The following is a 7,861-nucleotide window of genomic DNA, read 5'->3' on the forward strand; positions in this document are numbered from 1 at the left end:
ATGATGGAGTCTCACTCTGTCATCCAGGCTGGAGTACAGTGGTGTGATCTATGCTCACTGCACGCAACCTCTGCCTCCCGGCTTCAGGTGATTCTCATGAGGCAGGTATTATTATTCCTGTTTTACAGAGGGAGAAACTGAGCCAGAGAGAGTGGGCAGCGCTAGGATCTACCTCATAGGGTGGGGCCATGGCTGCAGCATCAGTCAGACTGAGGTAAGGCACTTAGGGCTGTGCTCGGCCCAGGGAACGATAATGTTCTTATCCTTACTCCACATATGAAGAAACTGAGGCTCAGAGGAGAGAAGGAACTTGAATGCCACTCAACAAGTCAGGGACTGGGGCTTGAAAGGAGCTTTTCTGTCTCCCAGAGCAAGGCTGTGCCCATGCGTTCCCTCTGCCTCTCACCAGGATAGGGTGTAAGCAGAGAGTCCGGTCTCCAGGTGGAGGCCAGGTCTGGCAGGCCTGCGATGCCTTTGCTGGGTCTACAATGAGGGCCTCAGGGGAGAGGACTGTTCTCTGATTTTTCCCAGTGGCCACGGCCACCTCACCACAAGCCAGCAGTGAGGGGCAGGGGACGCTCCATCTGGGGGCAGCCCAGAGGGCAAGAGAGCTGAGCCCTGATACAGTGCAGCCTTTCTGGCTGTGAGGACGACTGAGAAGTGGGACTGGCCTGTGGGAACAGAGAGGTTCCAGCAGGAAGAGCAGAGACAGCAGTTAACATGCATCGAGCACCTGCCGGCTGCTGGCCCTGGGCGCCGCATTGTGTTGATGATCACATCGGCTGCACACGGTGACACTGCGAGGTGTTGTGTCCATTTCTCAGAGTGTGGAGCCAAGTCTCAGAGAGGTTCAGCCACTTGCTCAGGGCCACATAGTCAGTGGCAGAGCCAGGATTTGTACCCAGATGGTCTGGGCCCAGAGGCCCTGCTCTTCACCACTGCCTGCCTCCTGAGAAACCTTAGGCTTATTCATCCCATCTCTCTCCTGCCTCCATGAACACTGGTCCTCACTGCGATCCCCGCCCTGCTTGAGCTGGGGAGTTCAGAGTCCGGTTGCAGCAGTATCACTTGGGGTGGTGAATGGGTGACTCTGAAGTCTGAGCCTGACTCGCAGTCTGGGGCTTGGGGGTCCTGGGGAACCTGGCTTGGGCTCTTGGTGGGAGGTGCGCTTATAGGCAGGGCCCCTAGGGCTGTGGATTCCTGCCTGCCTGCCCGTCCGCCACCTGCCAGCTGGGCCAGGCCTGCGGTTTCCTCTGAGTGGTTTTCTTGGCCTCGCTGGCCCCCACCCAGGCTGAGCCTCGGCCACACAGCATGTTGATGAGGGATGAGTCACCACCGTGGGGGGAGGGAAGGAAATGAAGTCCAGCCACAGCAGAGATCCAGGGCCTGGATCCAGCTGGGGAAACCGAGGCCAAGATGGGGAAGGTCCCTCAACAGAGACAGTAACAGCTGGAACTAGAACCCAGGACTCCTGACTCCCAGTGCACGCCTCAGTTTCCCCCTCTGTAATATGAAGTTGATAACCTCGGCTCTTTTCTCCTCTGCCACTCCTAGGGCCATTGTGACAGTTGAGAGACGGGATGGGGTGCTCATGCACCATATTTTACAGGTGAAAAAACAGGTTCAGAGAGGGAAAGTGACTTGGCCAAGGCTACACAGCAAATTAACATGTCCTGTGCAAGAAGCCCATTCAGAACCCAGCCCCACCCCTTCCCAGGAGCACACCTTAGAAAGCTCTTTATGGTTATCAGGTGCTTCCTCTGGGCCTCCCCTCGTCCCCAGAGGCAGAGAGTATAGATTCGATAATGTGGAAGGGGGAATGTGGGTTCAGAGAGACCTTGTTCCCACTGAGGGCCACGGAGCACACTCAGGGCAAAGCTGCAGCCACGGCCCCTGTGGACAGCTGGGTCTGCCTCTCTGCAGGCTTAGGCCCCAGCCCCATTGCTTTCAAGAACGCTCCCATCCCTGGCAGCTACAAGAAAGAAAGATTTTTCACGCTAGGAGCTGCCCTGATGGAGGGCGGGAGACCATAGCTGGTTTGGGACTGCCAAGCTGGACCAGGACTGAGCAAGGGTTCCCAGGGCATTAGTTCTCTGGGTGTTAGGCTGAGCTTCCCTGACCCTTGCATGGTTTGCTGTGCCCACCACAGGCACCAGGGCCATGGGCCCCTCCTGCTCAGTGTCCATCTCAACGCTGATGCTGTGTTCTTCCCCTGCAAGGCACCTCTGTGCCTGGGCTTCCCCTGAACGGGGTCCTGGGCCCTCTTTGTAAGCTAAGAAGGGTTAATTAACACTGTCAATGGGAGCGCTCCTCCCAGTTGGTCCCAGCCCAGAGAGCTTTCCTCCAAGACCATTTCCTGCCTCAAGGCCTTAGCCAGGCCCACAGTGACCACCCCCCATGGGTCTGGAAGCCACTAAGGCCACATCTGGTTTGGATTACATCAGGGCTGGTGACGCTGCCTTTTCCTGTCTGGGTCCAGTGGCCTTGTATTCCACTGGCCACCTTGGACCCAACAAGACAGTGGTAGGTAAAGATTCAGCCAGTGAGAGGGCTGCGCCGAGGGCATGGAGGAGCCAGGGCTGTCCTGAAGGATGTGCCCACCTGGACCATCTCCTACCTATGAAGCTGCCTACGCATCTGTTTCTTCCTTCATGTTAATGGGTAATATTTATTGGCCACCAGGCACTATACCAAGTGATTCCCATCAATTAACTTATTTTGTCCCCACCCTATGAGTAGGTATTTTCATTATCAACATTTCACAGATGAGGAAACAGGCACAAGGAGTGTATGGACAAGTCCATGGGCTCCCAGCTGATGAATAGGGGAATCAGGATGTGAGGCAGGCCATCTGACTTCCCACACAGCAACCACTTCACAACCATTTGTTGAGCCGAGCTCTGGGCCTGGCCCCCAGCGAGAGCCTGGGGATGAATGAGTCATGGCCCTTGCCCTTGGGGAGCTCACAGCCTCTGGAACCCCAGTGGGAGGATGGGGATCAGGGTGAAGCTGGAAGGAATCTCATGAAACCATGAGAACAGGAAGGAGACACTAACCCCTATTCTCTTCTCTTCAGTGGGAGTCACATCCAAGCTGAGGGCACACAAGGAGCAGGGCTTTTCCAGACAGAGAGTGAGGAGGGTGTTCCAGGCAGAGGGGACTGCTTGCTGTCCAGAGACTTGCAGCTGAGTATAAGCTCATCTTGGAGCAGGCCAGTAGGGCTTTTGCATGAGACGAAGCAGGAAATAGGTCTGGAGAAGTTAGCAGGAGCCCGAATGGCAGGCTGACCTGGGACAATGGGGCGCTGTGGAAGGGAGGTCAGAGATCCATGCTTACAAAGGATCCCTGCAGCCAGGGAGGTCAGTGAATGGGAGAGAGAGGCTGGAGGCAGGGACACCCGGTGGAGGCTGAGCCATGTCTGCTTGAGAGGCTGTTAACTGTGGGGAGGAGATGGGGGAGATGCGTCTAGACAGATAGGCTGATGACAGAGAGATTGGGTTCCAGGTCAGACAGAACAGGGTTCATACCTACTTATTTGCCCTCCCTGAGCCTCAGTTTCCTGTCTGTAAAATGGGGTAAGAATCGTACCTGCTTCCCAGGATAATGAGAAAGTTACATGGGATCTGTAGGTGGAGCCTGGTACAGGCTACTGAGCTTATGTTTTTTTCACAACTATTTCTCCGGCTCTGGCTATGTTCCAGACACTGCCCTAGGTGCTGGAGACAAGCAATGAATAGACAAAAATTCCTGGCCTGGTGAAGCTTCATGCCAGTGGGGGAGACACACTGAATGGCAATAATGAATTTAGAATGTGTTAGTGGTGGGGGAAATGGGGAATGTGGTGGCCAGGCAGGGCTTCTCTGAGGATATTTGAACAGAAACTGGAGGATATGAGGGAGTGAAGCCTGTGGACATTCACGGAAGATAAGGCAGAACCAGTGTACAGGCTGCTTGGAGTGAGTGAGGGGGAAGGAAGGAGGAGCTGGGGCCAGACCACAGTGGCCCTTGCCTATTAACGAAACAGGGAGCCTTGTTGGGGAGGTCTTTGAGAATTTTTTTTTTTTTTTTGAGGCATAGTCTTGCTCCATCGCCCAGGCTGGAGTGCAGTGGCGTGATCTCAGCTCACTGCAACTCTGTCTCCTGGGTTCAAGTGGTTCTCCTGCTTCAGCCTCCCGAGTAGCTGGGATTACAGGCGCCCGTCACCATGCCCAGCTAATTTTTTGTGTTTTTAGTAGAGACGGGGTTTCACTATGTTGGCCAGGCTGGTCTCGAACTCCTGACCTCAGGTAATCCACCAGCCTTGGCCTCCCAAAGTGCTGGGATTATAGGCGTGAGCCACCATGCCCAGCTAATTTTTTGTGTTTTTAGTAGAGACGGGGTTTCACTATGTTGGCCAGGCTGGTCTCGAACTCCTGACCTCAGGTAATCCACCAGCCTTGGCCTCCCAAAGTGCTGGGATTATAGGCGTGAGCCACCCTGCCCAGCCTTGAGATTTAATTCATGGCAAATGAATGAATGGTGACCATGACTCCATCCATCCACTCCTAAACCTTCATGGAGGGACTACTATGTGCTAGTCATCGAGTTAGGGAAGATGACAAAACGCATAAGGCAGACCCAACCCTTGGCCCCTGAAGTTTACATTCTAAGGCAGAGACACAATAAAACATGAGTACATGTGCACATGCGTAATTCTACATTGCAGCAGATGCTATGTCAGCAACATAAATGGGATACAGAGGGAGAATAATCTGGGGGCATCCAATTAGATAAGGAAGTGCAGGAAGTCTTCTCAGAGAAGGTGATGTGATGTAGGTGGTAGACGTAGAGAGGCAGCCAGTGGGGGCAAAGGGGCCAGTGGGGGCAAAGGGAACAGCTGCTGCAAAGGCCTAGAGATGGAAAAGAAACTCACGGGGAGGCAAGTGTCCTAAGGGAGTGGGAGGGTCAGCCCTCTCTTGTTTGTATGCTCAGGGCAACCTCAAAACTGGCCCTGAGGGCTGTGGTCAAGAGGAGGCAGCCCTGGCCTTTCCCGGGACACCAGGCTGGCTTCTGGCTGACAGTGGCCTGTTTTTAGCCATGGAACCGTTTCCTTCTGCCCCACCAGCTGCCTCCCTGAGTCACCACCTAGTACCAGAAGGGTGGGAACAAGAGATTAGGCACCTCTGGACCTGTGAAGATGTGGGTTTTGCCCTGTGTGAAGGGAGAGATGGAGAGGACTATGCTGAGGGCATGAGGTCCTCCAACGGAGTTGTTTTATTAATTCTAATTTCATTCCTGTTGACTGAATTGTACAGGTAGTGTGCAGGACAAGGCTTTCCACATACCAGTCCTGGGGACTGGAATCATTGCTCCCATTTTACAGATGAGGAAACTGAGACTCAGAGAGGTGAATCCACTTGCTCAAGGTCACACAGCAAGGAAGTGAAGATGCCAGGAACCGAGTCAAAAGCCTTGTCTGTGTAACAGTCCTTCCTTCCCCTAAATTCTGTCCTCCTGCCTCCACAGCAGCTAGACACTCTTCTGGGGCATAAATCAGGTTAAGGGAGACATGTCCAGTACCCAAATACCTATTTATTGTACTTAAGAAACACTTATTTTATTTTATTTTTTGAGACAGAGTCTCACTCTGTCACTCAGGCTGGAATGCAGTGGCATGATCTCAACTCACAGCAAACTCTGCCTCCCAGGTTCAAGCGATCCTCCTGCCTCAGCCTCTCGAGTAGCTGAGACTACAGGCATGTGCCACCACACCCGGCTAATTTTTGTATTTTTTGTAGAGACAGGGTTTTACCCTATTGGCCAGGCTTGTGTTAAACTCATGACCTCAAGTGATCCTCCCGCCTTGGCCTCCCAAAGTGCTGGGATTACAGGTGTGAGCCGCCGCACCCGGCCAACAAATACTGATATTGTAGCTGCCATGTGCCAGACCCTGTTCTAAGCACTTTGCCAGTATTAACTCATGTAATCCTCACAATAACATCATGGGGGTAGGTACTGTTAGGGTCCACATTTTACAGATGGGGGGAACCCAGAAAGGGGAAGCAACTTGCCCAAGGTCACACAGTTAGGACGTGGCGCCTGGTCCATGGGTGGATGGAAGTCTGGGTGTGGAAGGGATGTTTTGGTTGAGGCCTGGATTCCTGGATTGCATACTCTCCCAGCAGGTGGCATGCCAGGCTGGCCGATACAACCTCCCGGATTTTTCTCATCACTGTGGCAGCCTTGCAGGGCCCTGCCCTCCAAGGGAGAGGGTCTCCTTCCCCTCGGCCAAGGCACTGTCTGGGTTGTGGGCAGGAGTGCCTAACTCTGGGCCATGGAATGCCATAAACCAGAGAAGGAAGGGGGTGGGCAGAGAGCAGGCTGGAGATAAGGCATCGGGGAGGAGGGGCTGTCTAAGGCCAGCCCTGTGGGTGGGTGAGGGTGGCCTTCCCAGGGGCCAGGAGTCCTCTCCTCTCTTGGGAGAACAAAGGCCGAGGCCCAGCAGATGAAGCTTCCTAATGGTCTTTCAGACCTGCCACACTTTTGTGGGAAGGGGCCGGCCACCTGGAAAGGCAGTGGGCTCCCAGTTCCTGGAACCCCATGTGATGTCGACCATTTTAATGTAGAGAGGATTCAGAAATCGGGCAGGAGATGCCCTTCCGGCTCTGATATTCCAGGAATCTGAGTTGCTATGATTAAAAACTCTGGAAGTTTCTGAAATATTCATTTCAGATTCTGATTCTGCCATTTTAGGATTTGATTCGTCTAACTCTGTAAGGGTCTCAATAACCTTTTTTGCTCTCACCTGCTAAAGAGGAGGAATGGGGACTGGGATTCCCTCCTAGAGATGGACACGCTCCCTATGAGGAGGTCCTTGGTCCAACGAGATGGCCCCATCCCTCCCCTCCAGAGCTACATTAAGGCATCAGAGGGGGTGCCATGGATGGGCTGAGAAGCGGCTCTGCTCCTGCCTTGCCATGTGACCCTGGGCATGTCACCTCTCTTCTCTGGCCTTGGTCTCTCCATCTGTGCCAAGGGGCTCTATCTGGGTCGACAGAGGCATTCACTGTCCCCGCAACCCCTGTCCAGATGAGGGTGGTCAGGTGGGAGCCGGAGGTGAATGTTGGTCATGGAAAGAATGTGAAGGCAGGAGGCCCCGTGGGTGGGGTCCCTGGGCTGGGCAGCTAGCCAAGGGCGCATGAGATCATGGTGTCTCCTTGCCCAGCACCTCCAGAGAAGAGACCTCCTCCAGGTCAGATCCGTTCCTGGGACTCAGACCGTGAGTCAGGCTGCCCTTCCCCACAACCACTGGGCAAAGGGAGTGAAACGCAGAGAGGTGGGCACTGGTCCAGGCTCATACAGTGAGTCCAAGGCATGTGCTGAGTCCAGGGTCCTGCTTGGGGGGTTGGGGCTGAGGGGGCCTGTCTTCACTTCATGACTATGTCGGAGGCCAGAGGGAGATGTGCAGAGGGGGCTCTAAGCCTGCATGTGGGCAACCCTTTCGCACATTCCCCCAGGGCAAGGGATGAGCAGGAGACTCAGCCTCCTTCTCCACAAGTCCCCACCCTAGTGCAGAGCTAAACTTCCTTGGTTCAGGGGGATGCTGGGGAGTACAGCGGCAGAGGCCTGGGCTCCCCCAGCCCAGCCGGCTTCCCATCCTCCTAGTAGCTCAGAACCCAGGCTGGGAAGGGACTGGGGTCACCAGGGCTCCACAGGAATGTGCAACGGGAACAGCGCCCAGCAGAGGCCTCCTTCCCTGACCCAACTGAGAAAGAACTCTCACCCCTTTGAATCTGTCTGTCTCTGCCTCTGCAGGGTCTGTCTTTCTGCATCTCTCTCTTTCTCTGTCATATACACACACGCAGCCTGAGACACACTGATC

Source organism: Pan paniscus, chromosome 21 (assembly GCF_029289425.2).
Source record: "Pan paniscus chromosome 21, NHGRI_mPanPan1-v2.0_pri, whole genome shotgun sequence".
NCBI lineage: Eukaryota > Metazoa > Chordata > Mammalia > Primates > Hominidae > Pan > Pan paniscus.